At 41.1% G+C, this 14617-nt stretch overlaps 1 protein-coding gene across 14 annotated transcripts in view; it reads left to right on the plus strand.

Moving 5' to 3' along the window:
• AKAP13 (A-kinase anchoring protein 13) overlaps positions 1–14617 on the plus strand; it is a 215210-nt gene that overhangs the window by 63633 nt on the left and 136960 nt on the right. The gene's annotated exons all lie outside the window — the stretch shown is intronic.

Here is a 14617-nt window from a genome sequence, read left to right on the forward strand (position 1 = left end):
AGCTCGTAACCTCCACGGCTCCCTTAATAAGGAACGAGCTTCCTCTCGCTCCTGAATAGCAGCTTTGTTGCAGAACATGGGGACTGTCAAATTAGCTGTGGGTTTGCGGGGGTGTACGCATGTGTGTTAAATTTGTGCCAAAGCTGCTAGCCAGGTTTTGTGACCGTTTGCTGTCCGTGCTGCCTTGCTGCTCTTAGAGCAGGGTCTGCTGCTGAAACCATCCTGTGCTTGTGGTCCTACCCACAGACCTCGCTACGCGGATACAGCTGGATGCAAGGATGGAAAATCTGGAGGGAAAATTGCTCACAAATGTGGCTTTTAAGGGGAAGGAAGGAGAAACAATTAGAGCTGGTGATAGACCTGTCTCTTGGAAAGTGTGTGCTGTAAATAACGGATCGTATTGACCTTTAATGCCATGGAAACTTTTAGATTTTGCCTACTTTTAATTATCAGCTGGAAGTTTGTATTGGAATTTATTCTCTACTTGCTGTACTAAGTCTTGTGCTGGAAGCAAGATTAAAACACTACATGGTGTGACCTGACTTTGGGAGAATGGCTCTGCTGGAATACACCACCATTTTCAGTATTACTGTGAAACTAAATGTTCCCTGAAATTTGATAAATCACATACCTAACTGAAGGCACCTTGACTTTGAAGAAACTTAATTTAAAATTATGACACATTGAAAAAGAATGAAACTTACATGCAAATATGTGATGTAGAAACACATGAATGGTAGAAAGCAGGATAAAGTTATCCTTATATCTTTTGAACGGTGCATGACTTAGCTAATCTGGTGGCTTTGTTTTCCCAGTCTTATCTTCTGACTTAGTTTATTTTCCCACCATTTTATGTGGGTTTATATTTAATATGTAATACTGGAGTGGTATACTTAAGAGTTCTTGTCCTCACGTGATAGTGAGGACTGGGCTGAGGTCAGATGTAGCCCAGTGTAAAATTATGATTATATGGCACTCCATATAGTGTTTCTTTGCCATGCAAATAAGTTGATGACAACATTATTAATACATCAGTGACTCCCTTTTCTCTCTTCCTCCTCCCCTGGCCAGGTGTATACACAAATCATCTCCCTTTCAAAACAAACACATTTTGGTCAATTAAGGAAGAGGTGGAGGGGGAACAAAAAGAGAAACTCAAGTACCTTGAAAAGTCAATATTTAGTCGTCTTGTTTGCTCTCAGTATAAATGCTTTGTATATTTTAAGATCAGTTTTGTTTTCCATGTGCTGTTAATTGACAACTGAACTCATCTGAGAGTTGTTAGGTGTGAGCAGACATAAAGAAAAATGTTTCTTCCTGGTATTTTTATTTTTCAAAAGGCAGACACAACAATCTTGTGGCCTGGCCATTGGTAGGTAAATACCAAACCTCACCCCAGGTACCTTCTTCACAGTGTTGTCGACTCCTGTTTTCTGCATGTAACTTCCTTGAGCCTTGTTTTCAAATAAAGAGAACAGTATCCTGCGAATTCCTCTGTAATTAATTTCATATCTGTGAAGTAAATGACTGCAAATAACAGGCAATACAGACATGTCAGGGTATCTCCCTGTGTTTGTCTGCTCTTAGGGAAAATTACTTCCCCCAAATTTCACCCTTTCATTCCTGGCACCTTTGCGTTGCATCCTTTCCACACTTCCTCTTCTAAGCTAGTACTTTAGATTCAAGATTACTTAATTTTGCTTATTATTATTGTTTTTTTTAATCTTGCATGAGTTTCATCCTGAAAGCTCCTTTGGTAGTTGTTTTTATCATCAGCAGCATTATTGAGCTCCTTTTAGAAGGAGAAAGTAAAAAATGATGTCTCCAGTTCAGTTCCTGGAAGCCATTTAGAGAGCTAGAGCACATTTTGTTCTATCTGGTGATTACCAGGTTGCCCAGATTAATACTTTACAATTATGAGAAGTGTTTTGGGAGCCTGAGATGTTTGGTGTACTTGGGACCAAAATTTTGTGGGTGATGGAAAAGACAATACATCCACACAGGCACTAGTGCAGGGATAGAGATTCTTGTTTTATTCAAGTCCGTGTACACAAATAGTAGACCACCTGCTGCATCCTTCCTGGTACCTTCTTTTGGCTATTTTGGCTTTTATTTGCCTCGTCTGTGAAAATCAGATATCCTGCCTCTGCAGAGCTTGTGACCACTAGGAGGTCACAGCCTGTAACGATGAGGCTACTGGCCCTTATAAGTGTAAAGATTAAGAGATAAGGTGGAAAACATGTCCTGCAGCGTTAATAATTATGAGTGTTGTTTTTGTGATTAAATAAGTCTGTCCCATTTAAGCATTGCCTGATTGTTCTCTGATTAACGAGGTTGCCAGGAACTGGAGCTAAGTCCTGTATTGCTGCAGGTTTGGGCTGGGACAAGAGCTCAGCCTTTCCCCTGTAAACAAACAGCCCCTGGCTTGTTGCGTTGGTCCACCCAGAGCATCGTATCTCTCACCTAGAGCTGTTTGGTACCTGCTCCTAGAGCCGTTTAACAACCTCTCCTGGCCCTGGAGCGTGGTGCTGCTCACAGCAGGGCAGTCATGGGGCAGAGCAGCTCATGCCAGGAGAGATAGAGCAGCCAAGTGTTCCTCAATATAGCACGGGGAAGGTTCACTGTGGTGTGATACCGTTAATGCTGATGCTTAAACAGGCTTTAGGTCAAGCAGCTGTTCCATCTGTACCACTGTCAACTGGTAATTGCCTTTATAAAAGGCAGTGTTGCTTTGGAGGGTCCATGTCTTAATTTCGTGGTGTGAATTCGAAATAAAAACGTTCAAACCTGCTTCCTCCTTCCCTGAGTATCTCAATGGGGTACTAATGTGAGTTGCTGCCTTGCTGCTTATGATATCCTGAAGAAGTGGGGTAGTGGAGCGGGGAAGTAATTGACAAGATCTTCTGTCGTTCAGATAACTGTGCTGATGAAGATTCGAGTTCTCTGTATTACAGCAGTGCTCTTCAATATTGTGATACAAATTTGACTTTAATGCAGAGGTGTTCTCCAGAACCATAATCAGCATAGCATGGGGTGGGTTTTAACAGAGAATGAGCTTTATCTCCCAGCTTTTTGACTGGCGTGACTCAAGGTTACGAAAGGCAACTGTCACGTGGCTGGATTGAGTGTATCTGATTTCTGTTGCTACTGTTTTCATAGGTTGTTTTCGTCCCAGTGTATAACCATATAGATGATGCTTCTTGTGGGCTTTGGTGCAGCTGTGGATATTCTATGGAATATACTGGGTTAAATCTGAAACTGACTTTACCCCATTTTACCTTTGTATTTCAGTGCTGTCCTGTTGATATGGGAACTCTTATCGGGTGCAGCGTAGTGGATAAAGGACAGTGTTTCAAACCTTATTTCTGATCGACCTGGGGCTTTGTGCTCAGGAAGCCCAGGGTTGCAAAGCTGAAGGACCAAATTGTTCCGTTTGCTGGCAGGACTGGATTGGATTGGGAGGGTTGCACAGTCTTTGGTTGATGGGAGGTGGGAAGTCAGGAGATTCAGTTTTGTTTTGGTTAAATACTTGCAGTGACCTCACTGATCATCACCTTTATTACAGTTGTATCTATCTACCAACAAAAGTCAAAATTTTAACTTCAGTGTTGCAAGGTACTTCCTAGATATTTTCAATGTGTTATTGAAATATCCAGATCATCAAGGGCTATGTGGGTAGGAAAGACAGGGTTAAGCAATACTCTGAAAACTGGAGTTTTATTATTAAGTGGCATTCTTATTGTTGTGATAATTCATTAAGTTCTCTGTTTATAAATGAAATAATTAAAATTAGTCACTTAGCTTAAACTGAACTGTTGCTAGCATCCAGGAAAGAGAAAGAAAATGGGAAAGAGTGAAGTGTTGATCCTTTTATAAGTTTTATCATTAATTGTGATTCCAGCAGAGTATTCAGCAGGAGATTTAATTACAAAAGGATCAAGGATCACAAGCTGTGTCCTTATTTCTAATCAAACTTTAATAAATGCAGAGTGCATGTGAGTGAATGATCAAGGTTGAGTCTTCAGCTGCATACAATGTCCTGAAAACTCTTACTTCAAAAGTGACCTGCATGGCTTCCAATTTCAGCCTCTGCTAGCTATGGGATCTTTGTAACTATATGGATTATTTTTCTAACCCAGTCACATCTCCTGCCCCTCTGAAATCAAGGTGATTTGGTTTGGAATTTTTTTTTTTTTAGAAGAATAACCTGAGAGCAGTATTTGGGTATGAATGTGTTGGAAAAGGACTGAGGTGACATGCAGGGGACAAGTTGGGAAGCATTAAGAGTCATCTTCATTACTACCAAGGCTACAGCCTTAGATCTGCCTTTAAGAGGAGAATGTTTTTTTCATGGTGATAATGATCAGTGGGTGTGAAATGGAAAAGATTAGCAGCTGAAGAAGGGTGATGTATCACTGCAGACTTTTTTCCTTTTTCCTTTTTGATTAAAAGGAACAAACTTGTTTTAAATCACAGTGCTCCTCCTCTGCATGGTTTGTCTAAGGTGTGCCCACGTTATTTGGAGTGACAAACCCAAATGTGTCATAACTGGTGATTGCATGGGAGGGCAAACACTTAATTGATAAAAATGCTCCTGTTGACTTCGGTCTTTAATCAGGTCTGTGGATGGAGTCTCTTGTATAAACTGCCACTTACGGGCTGTGTAACCTGCAGAGTTTCTCAAGGAGAGTTTTGATAGAGATGAGAGGTTCCACTTCCAAGCCAAGATGCCATGCAACTTAATGAAGTATGAACTTCAAAAGCCTCAGAAAGAATGCATTGACCCTCTCTTAATATAACCTGGCTTTTGGGTAAAGTAGGTCCTCTCTTCTGTTAATGAATTAGCTACTCCTGTAAATTTCCTAGTGCGTGCCCTGCTTTAATCTAAAATGGGAGAAAAGGATCATGCTTACAATATTTTTCTCCCACTTCCGTATTTCACACAGAATGATGTTCTACTTAAGTGCACTGTCTATTCCTGAAAAAAAAAACAGTTGCGATAACCTCTGATGTCTGTGTTTTAAGAAAAACAAAACCCTTCTGAATAAATAAGGATTAATGAAAATATGCAGAGAGCTTGAGGCTTGTGGCAGCAGTGTCTGTCCCAAGTGCCGTGGTTCCCCATGCCGGTGGTGCTGTGCAGACACGTCTGCCTGGCAGCCGGCTTCTTACCATCCCCGAAGCCTTCTCAGGTGTGACTTGTGCACTATTGTCTGCCAGATAATTAATGATCCTCAGAAATCTCTACCGAAGGGACAAAAGGACAAAATGAAATACCTTTATAATCCTACAGTAAAATGTTGTCATGAGGTTAGCAGCTGTGGGTTAGTTACTTTTCTACTAACTCTGAAGTTGTTTGCTTAGTGGGATCTATGGTGACAAAGGGCACTGGGATGCCTGAGTATCTGAGGTCAGTCCAGCAGAAACAGTAGAACATACCTCGCATGCTTTTTATGTGGGAATTTCTCACAAAAATCACTATACAGAAGCCCTGTCTTACTTTCCATCAAGCTCCTTAGGCAAGAGAAGAACCAACCTTGATGTTGAGTTCAGCTCTGTGGTGAGAGGATCTGATAAACCTCTTGTCTTTTATTTGTTGTGTACTTGATTTCTTCTTAATGACAAACCAGTTTTCTGCCCCACCTTCGAAATGTCTTTGAATTATGAATGAGTGGAAGGCCTCTGAGCACCTTTTACAAATAAAATATTTGCTTGTGTTGCTTGTGGAAGAACCTGCTTCTTGATTTTAAGAAAGTTGGTTGAGGCGCCTGAATAAACTGATTTTATTTGAGAGAAGCACATTTCAACTTGCCTAGTTCTGCTTTCATTCTGCAGGCAAAATACTTTCCTCACTGAACTGTGGTTATAGCATCATAGAATGATTTGGGTTGGAAGGGATCTTAAAAGATTTGATGAAGACATGATGTTTTCAAATAACCTCCAAAATCTCCTGGGTTCTACCTGCAGCGCCTCTTGTCTACTTCTGAACGTTGTGCTCCACGCTGTCTCTATGCAAATGTTTGTCCTCCGCCTTGCTCAGTAAAGCAATTCCATATTGTGCTTAAATGGAAAATAACCTGAGATTGATTGTTCTGCGCAAAGATCGGTGCTGTGCACTGCCATCAAGTGGCAGTTCTGTTGCAGGACACATTCACAGGACCGCCTCTGTTTGTGTCTTTGCTTCAAAGTTTTTCTTCTAAGCATTGCTAAAGTTTCATCTGTCAAGAAGTTGTGGTTGCGGGGGGTACTTCTTTGGTAGGATAACGGTTATAATGGTTTCTATTCTCTAATGGCAAAAAGTGTCACTTTAAAAAGTACCTCAATCATTACAGTAGCTCTGAGTACTGTAGTTGTGAAATATTTGAAGACTGGTGGGGCTATTTTGCAGCTGGCAGGAAAATGAGTGCTCTGGAACATACTCTGAGCTCTGTCTCTTCGAGGGTTTTGCTGTACTGTAGAGGAGGCTGAAGCATCAGGAAAACACCATCCTTCTGCTCTCTGATGCCTTTGGATGTCAGCATTCAAACCTATTTTTTTTTTTTTTCCTTCAAGACACATCAAAGCTCTTTGTGAAAATTCTCCAGTGAACACAAGATTGTGTCGTCATATGTACTTTATCTTCCAGGAACTGTGACTCTTTCCATCTCTCTGGAGCCAGGAGAATAGCTGAATTTCTGTTAGTCACTAAATACATTCAAACTGCCTGCTAGTTCTCACAAGCACAACTATTTTGTTGTGATTGCTACGTGAGTAATTAGTAGGAAATACTATCAGTCACTCAGGCAGCTGGTAATAAAATGAACTGGTTCAGTTCTAACAGTGTGGTAAAGGACAGAAGAGGCTTTAGGATAAGACCAGAGCAAGACTCCCATCAATTTGAGTGTGTTTTATAGGAACTGATTGTAGTAGTTTCCACAATTTCTGAAAAAAACCTCTAATAGTAAGATTAATACTTGTGTGGAAACTGCCTGGTACTGGAGGAGATATTCTGCTACAGAGAGTTTCCCCTTTCATCTTGTCTTCATGTTCATGTGGTCGTATTATATGGACATTTGCATAGTTTAGAGGGCAACCCTCAATGTGTTATTGCTTGTGTACCCGCCTACCTCCTGCTCTGTACCAGAGCTGTGTGGGGCTTGTGGTGGAGGGTTTGGGGTCACTGTCAGTAGGTGCTAATTCTGGCAGTACAGGCCATGATGACTGGGGACAGCAAGCACACAATGTTTTAAATGAATGATCTGGCTAACACGAAGGCACCCAAAGAAATGGAAAATTAAATAATATTTTCTTCACTATACTGCCAATTTCACCCAAACAGTAAAATTATAGCAGTTCTTCCCTAGATGTTAACATGTAACACAAATGGTTGAATGGCACTCTTCCTCTGTTTTTCTCCTTAACTTTGATTGTTGTTGTTGTGCTGTTAATTTTGTTGCTGATTTTATCACATCTTCCTGTACGCTAAAAATTAGTAGAAGTGACCTCGGCTGTTTGGCTGTGTGCAGGGTGTCTGAATAGCACCGTGTGGCACCGAGCAGATGCACTAAGCACGCTCTGAACAAGTGTTGGTAACACAAGCGCGACAGAGCATGTGGAGCCCCGTTCTAAGGCAATGATACAGCTAAATCAGCTATTAACAGCCCAATCTAATAACTTGCCTGGCTCCCTGTAGCAAAGTGGTATGTCATGAAGATGTACCCGTGGAGATAAATCATGTCTCTTTCAGCACTAACGAGATCCTGCTACTTTGATGGATTTTCTCTTGGCAGTCTGTAGAGATCTCCTTCAAGCTGCCTGGATTAATATGTGTGTAATACTTATAATAGCATCTTGACACTCAATAAAGATTCATCTCTGTGCTGATTGATTTGTAGACTGATAGAGACATGCTCTGTCAAAGGAAGTGGGCTACTCATAGCAGACTTCTTCAAGTGTACCCATTTCTGCAGGAGTTTGTGTTGCTCGCGTGGGTTCAGAAGAGGAAATCCACCCCTTGCTCTCCACAAACCATTTATCTCTTTGCAAATAAACCCTGCTGCAGGATTAGACACCTGGACTGACTGTGAGATTGTGTTAATAAATCAGCTGTAATGATGCTGCTCCTGCAGACAGGGAAGTCAAGGGTGTCCATGGTGTGTTTGTAGGTGCAGGGTGCGCTCAGGATGGATCAGTGGGAACCAGCTTCAGCCTGGAGGCAACAGTTCAGGGCTATTTCTCATAGATGTCCATGTTTTGCCACATATTTCTTTTACCCAGAGAGACTTAACGAAGTGGTCTCTTGACTCTATATACCTACTTTTCTGTGTCAGTCTTTTATCCATCGGCGTGCTAAGCCGAACTTATTTTTGGACCAGATTCTTTCTCACCCTGGAGGGAAGAAAGTGGTGGAGAGAAGAAATTTACTTAACATACGTGTCAGTGTTTCAGTCATGGCTTTGTGGCCAGCACTGGAAGAGGAGATCCCTTTAGTTTAGTGCAGTGTTAATGAAATATAGAAGGTACCACCTTGAGTTGCTCTGTGGGCTGGCAGAAGAACTTGTGCCATCATTCTGCTCTTTTGATGACGTGTGGGCAAGACATTATGGTCTGCAATTGTATTTTCATGAGGGTAAGAGACTGCATTGCAACAACCTGCGTTTCTTATCACAGAATGGCTCACTATTTGTGCTGTTAACCTGAAACCCTTTACTAACAGAAATTATAGCAATGCTGTTAATTTAGAAGGCAAACAAAGCTAGGTTTGGAGATGGATTTATTTTTTTTTTAACATTGTAGTCATTCTTGTTGTCTTCCCTTGTGATTTTTAAAAATTTATTTCTTTCAAGAAAACAAGAAAAAAACCTCTCTCTGCTTCATGCTTCTTTAAGACCAAGAAGTTTTAAGTCATTGACTATGAAAAAGGACCCAAATCTACCCCAAACTTGGCAGCTTGCCATTCTGTTTATTACTGGAGTCTCTCCCTGGAGGCTTTATCTGCAGGAGGTTGCAACACTCCAGCTGAACAACATCCATCTTTCTCCATGCTCCTGACCCAGGTCACTGCCTTTATCAAGGGGGATGTCTCCAGGCCAGGAGGGATTTCTCGAACTGCTCGTGTTCAGACAGATTTCACAGCCCTACCTTTGTTTCTGGGGACTGGAAGTTCTGCAGAATAAACTGCTTTTGATGTTTTGTTTTGGTTTTTTTTTCTATTAAATGCTCCTCTGAGTCAATATGTACTGGTGAAACTGAGGATGTCTGTATTGACTGCTGTTATCTTGCCGTAACAGATACCTCTGACCATGTCCCCTGGTCTGTTCCTTTTATATATGTGTACTGGGAGCTTGCAGAGTAAGTGGCCACATACACAGAAGGGGCTGGATGTTCCAAATAGCATCATTGCAGCACCTGGAAGTACCAGGAAGCAACATCTAGGCCTTAATGTTGTTCCCAAGAGGAAAAATGCATTCAATATTGAGGTGCCGTTACAAACTCGCCCCATGCGAAGGCAGAGAGGGAAGGGAATTCAGCTGGATGCTTTGTAGGTAGGACCTGTCCTCAGATTTCACCCCTCTGGGGTGAGCTGCTCATCTTCTGTTAACTGGGAATAGCAACCTGGAAGAGTTTGCTGGATGTAGGTTATTTTTTTTTCCCCTTGGTTTTATGAGCCAGCTGTGATAGTGCTTGGTGCCTGCGTTGTGTCTGACCAGCTGGAGCACTTAGACCTGGGAAAACTGAGATCCAGTCCTTTCTCAATCAGAAGGGTTATTCCAGGAGATGAGAGCACTGTCATGTTTGCTCTTCTTCAATCAGGAACCCATGCAACTATATCTGGTCTTGTGTTCTGCTTGGAGATGTCCGTGTGTCCCATGTGCTGCCGATGTCCTTTCAAGGTGTGGTTCTCCAAGGGGTTAAGAACACGTTTGTACCAACCTCAGGTAACTTTAGATGGGAAGGATCTTCCAGGATGCTCAGCTGAGACAGGGACACTGGCTGGGAGCAAAGGTTTAGCTGTTGTGTACTGGCAGAGGTAGATGGTAATGGATCATAGAGCATCTAAAAATTATATTTTTTTTTTCTTGTGGGGTGATTTCAGCTACATTTTCTAAAGTTGCCTCTTCCATCCTCCAGCTGATTTCAGTTATTCTACAGTTTTCAATTTGAGGTGGAATTGTCTCAACTTTCCTTTTGATTTTGTCTAACTTAACTATTGTTGGTCCTGTGCACTTTCCAAAGAAAATGTGATATGATTGAAAAGACAGGTTTTCCTTTCAACACCATTTGGGTGAAAAATACTCAGTGTGTTCCAGTCTCATTGATGGGGAAACTCAAAGCACAGGGATGTGAAAGGACTTGCATCCTGCTGTAATTACAGCCTGATCCTGTGTACTCTGTGTCAGTCACTAGCTGGGCTAACAGCAAGTCCAGCTCCATCTAAAAATGAATAAATAAAGGTACCAGTGAGCCTGAATTCCTTGAAGGAGGAGGAAGAAACCACAGCTGTGATTTTGTGCTGTCCTCCTGGGTGCGGTGCAGCTCTCTTGGGAGCTGTTTAGAGTTTCCCAAAAGGGGGAAAAAAACCCATCTGTTTCAAAAGCATGTTTCTCTTTTTGTGTCCCAACACAATGTAATAAGCATTGACCCAAGAATAATCTGATTCATGGTATGAATAGCGGAAACAAAACAAAATTCGTTGCAGTGGCAGGTTACGTTTACTCATGTAATCCAGCACCTAATCCAACCCCTTTAATAAAGCATCGTAATGCTGAAGTCTACAACAGCTCTTTAAAAGGAAATATATTGGGAGGAAGGTTTCTTTCCTTGTATGTGCCTCTCTAAGCTTTCTAACACATGGACTTTCCATCACTGGCTGGGCTTTACCTGCATGAAAAAACAGCTGGAGATAGCAATGGTCATCAGCAGCAATTTTGCTTTTCTGTAAAGAGCAAATTCAGGGTTAGTGGTTGTTAGTGTTTTCTCGTTAAAAACAGAATGCTAAAGTAATGCTTGAGTGCTTCAGTATTGCTATCTAACACATGCTTCATTTTCATAAGTATTTTTAGACTCTGCGTGTGTGTAAGTCAGAGTGGGTGGTTAGTGGGTTAGATAACGTACTTCAGAATTCCCAGTATGAACCATGAGGGGAAAGCCAGCTTAGAAATCACATGCTTCAGCTATAAAAATACAGCTTCACAACTTTAAACTTTGTTAGCCAGCATGATAAGGATATTTTTCCCTTCATCATTCGTTAGAGAAATGTACCTGTTGCTGGTAGAGCCGATATCCCTCAGGGAAAACACCCCCTGCCAGCTCTACTCATGGTTTTCATCTTGAATTCTTTATTTGCTGGAACTGTCCCTATGGTCCCAGTTTTGCAAAACCAGAAAGATTTCCAGAACCTGAAGTGGAAAAGAAAGATGTCTTCACGTGCTTAAAACAATTATTTATTTTTGGAAAGTGGATAGTGTTTTTCAGCTATATAACATAAGTGATCTTTATCCTTTTGAGCTCAGAGGTGTCATTTGCTTCGTTGTCACTTCCAAATATTGCTGAAGTAATCTATTAAAAAAAAATCCTTTGAAAGTAAATCATTTTTACAGACATGGAAACCAAGTCTGAGGAAGAAGAAATGATTACTTTGCTTACACGCAATCCCTGTGCCTTTATAAATCCAGCACTGGAAAAACAAATACCTAAAAGGTGAAAATATGCTGACAAACAGGTGCATCCTCTATCTAGTTTTGGTTTCTAGACATAATAACAGTAGTTGAGCCTTTTTAGATATAATTATATTTCTGCTGCCTTATCTAAGCCAAAGGTTCAGAGAAGTGCCACACTAAAATTACTTTCTGAATTGTTTTATAGTAGGTTAAAGTCTAAGGTCGTGGCTTTAAACCCATCCCTTGCTGAGGCAGGCCTTCCGCTTTCTCCCTTTGGTTTGACAAAAGGAATATATTCAGAGGAAAGAGCCACATCCACCTTTTTTGCATCCCATTACAGCTGTCTGAAACCAGAGATTTTCGGATCCGAACGAAGGGAGAGGGCGACCTCTTTCATGAACGGACCAAAATGGAATGTTTTCATTTCCAATGGGCGTTAAGCCAAGTAAATATTAGTCGATCCAAACTAGTTTTGAAATTAAATTATTCTTATTTGTTGGAGCATTCCGGAGAATGGCTTTGATCTGCCTGTACTTTCACCAAAGGGATATTGGCAGGCTGGCCTCCCATTTCTAGCCATTTGGGATGAAAGCGGGGTTATAATAACCACCTTGTGTGGCAGTGATACTGAACAGATGACATTTTTTGGACAACATTAAATGAATAAAGGTAAACATACTTCAATTAAAATGTTTTTGGAGGCTGAATGCAATAGTACTGTTGGAAAGACTTCTGTACGGGTTGGAGGAACTTGGCTGCGTTTGTAATTGATTTTCTTTAACTCCAAACATGCTTGAAAGAGAGGGGCTCATTCTGTGCGTTATTTATTTCCTTTTCAAATAAATAAGTTGTTTCAATATAACTTTTAAAAACCAAATTGAAATTGGCAGTGAACAACAAAATTGTTAATAACTGGGAAGTAGAGATGTGCATTGAAGGTGCTTTGCTCTTTTCCATCTGGGATCTCAGATCCCATCGTGCACGGTGAGCTGTACCATACACAGAACAGCCCAGAGGTAGCTCAGACACCTGTAAGAAACCTGAAGCACACATGCTCTCAATCTTGCTGAAGATATTTGGACACAACTTAAAATTTCAATTAAAAAAGAAAAAAGGTAAGCGCAGTTATTACGTTCAGGATATTGTATGTTCCCCTTTGGTCTTTTGCTGGAGGGTCCTTTAGAAGAGGAGGAAGGAGCAGGGTGGTGGAGACTATTCCACCATGAAGTGCTACTTAGACACAGCTGAAGAGCCTTTCCAGTTGATATCAGCTGATGATAATTTGTGCTTCCCCTAGACTTAAACAAGAACTGAATTTAAATATAAATAGAATAATTGTGGCTGGATAGGACCACTGGAGGTCATCTGGTCTAACCACCTCCCAAAGCAGAACCACCTTTGAAATTAGGTCAGACTTTTCCACACTTGAAGTTCATGTATCTATGTGAAATGTTCAGCTATCTTGATTAAGTCCAGGCTTAGAGAGATTTCAAGTTATGGGGAACCCCTCTGGTGTTGAGCCTCCTTACATGTATTTACACAGGTTTTGTCAATAACTAAATATACCCATTAGCTTTTGCAATAATGCTGCAAATTAAATTGGTTTTCCTTGAAATGGAACTGACTGTTTCACGTGGATAGACAGGTGTCTTCTCACGTGCATTCGAACTAACTATGCTTCATTTCCAAGTTAAACTTTTTTTAAAAATTCCTTTAACGGTTACCACTTTAAACTGTCAGCCCTGTTGATGGGCGTCCTGAAATGTCACCTGCATTTTAAGTCCATTTAAGTATTTTGTATGTTCATGCCCTAAGGGAGGAACCGTTAGAACAAAGACGGATATAAAAATCAAAGCACAAAGGGTTTGTAGGTTCAAACTCCAGCTTTTGTTTTTTTGAACATCCGCTCAAAACTGGATCCATTTGCTTGAAATAGAATATTTAGTTTTCAACTCAGCATGTGAACTGGTCATGCTTGAATTTAAAGCTTGATTTATTTCTTTTTGCACCTGTTTTTATTTTAACACTGACTATATACAATATATACTTTTGCTACATGGTTCTTTTATCCCCAGCTGGAAGCCTGGTCTGATATTATCATGTGAGACCTTCCTCAAGTGTAACTCTGCAACCTCTGGAAATGCAAACTAGTCTCACTTCTCCACTTATTTTTTTGTGAATTCATGGTTTGCTTTCCAGCGTGTTATAAGTCTGACCCATATATTTGTTTTTAAGACCAGGGGCAGGTTGTGTACTGCACTGCAAAACCTTGTTTCTATCAAAGCAAGGTGCAGTCCTGCCCCTGGCAAGAGGGACCAGACAGGCCGGATCAGGAGAAGAGAACTGGGCATGAACTTGGGAGAAGGAAACTGTGCTGGGGTGTAAAAGGAGCTGGGATGAGGGAAAGCAGGGGGAGAAGTGAGATGGAGCGTGGGAAGCCATGCTCATGCACACGAGCGTATGGGAGACTTGGAAGTCCAGGTTTTTTTCTGCAATAGGAAAAGGTTTTAAATGAAATAACATGCGTTTTCTATTGGATATGCAAATTACAATTACATAATCTGCAAAAATAGTAATAATAATACTAAAAGTATCCTTTCCAGATTTGTAGCCTTAACCATATGCTCGGTGGGGTGGGGGCAGAGAGCTGGCTGGTGCAGCTGCAGTGTAAAACTGGGACATCCAACTGGTTTTGATCTTGATAGAAAAGGGGCAGAAGGTCACTTCACAGTCTGTTGTTCTCTGTGTCTCACAGTTTATGTAATTCTTTGGGCAGATAAATGATGAACATGCTTCACTTAGTGCTGTAGTAGCTGCAAACCATCCTTCTTCCCTGTTTTCTCTTCCCTATGGAAAACCGAAGTTGGTGGATGTTGGTCCTGCAGCTGTATGAATTGCGGGTGTATTTACTGTATCCTGTGCTGGGTTAATGATGATGATGTGTACCTTTTATTAACATAATTTTTGCTGATAGCAGA

The sequence above is a fragment of the Patagioenas fasciata genome, chromosome 12, assembly GCF_037038585.1.
Source record: "Patagioenas fasciata isolate bPatFas1 chromosome 12, bPatFas1.hap1, whole genome shotgun sequence".
NCBI lineage: Eukaryota > Metazoa > Chordata > Aves > Columbiformes > Columbidae > Patagioenas > Patagioenas fasciata.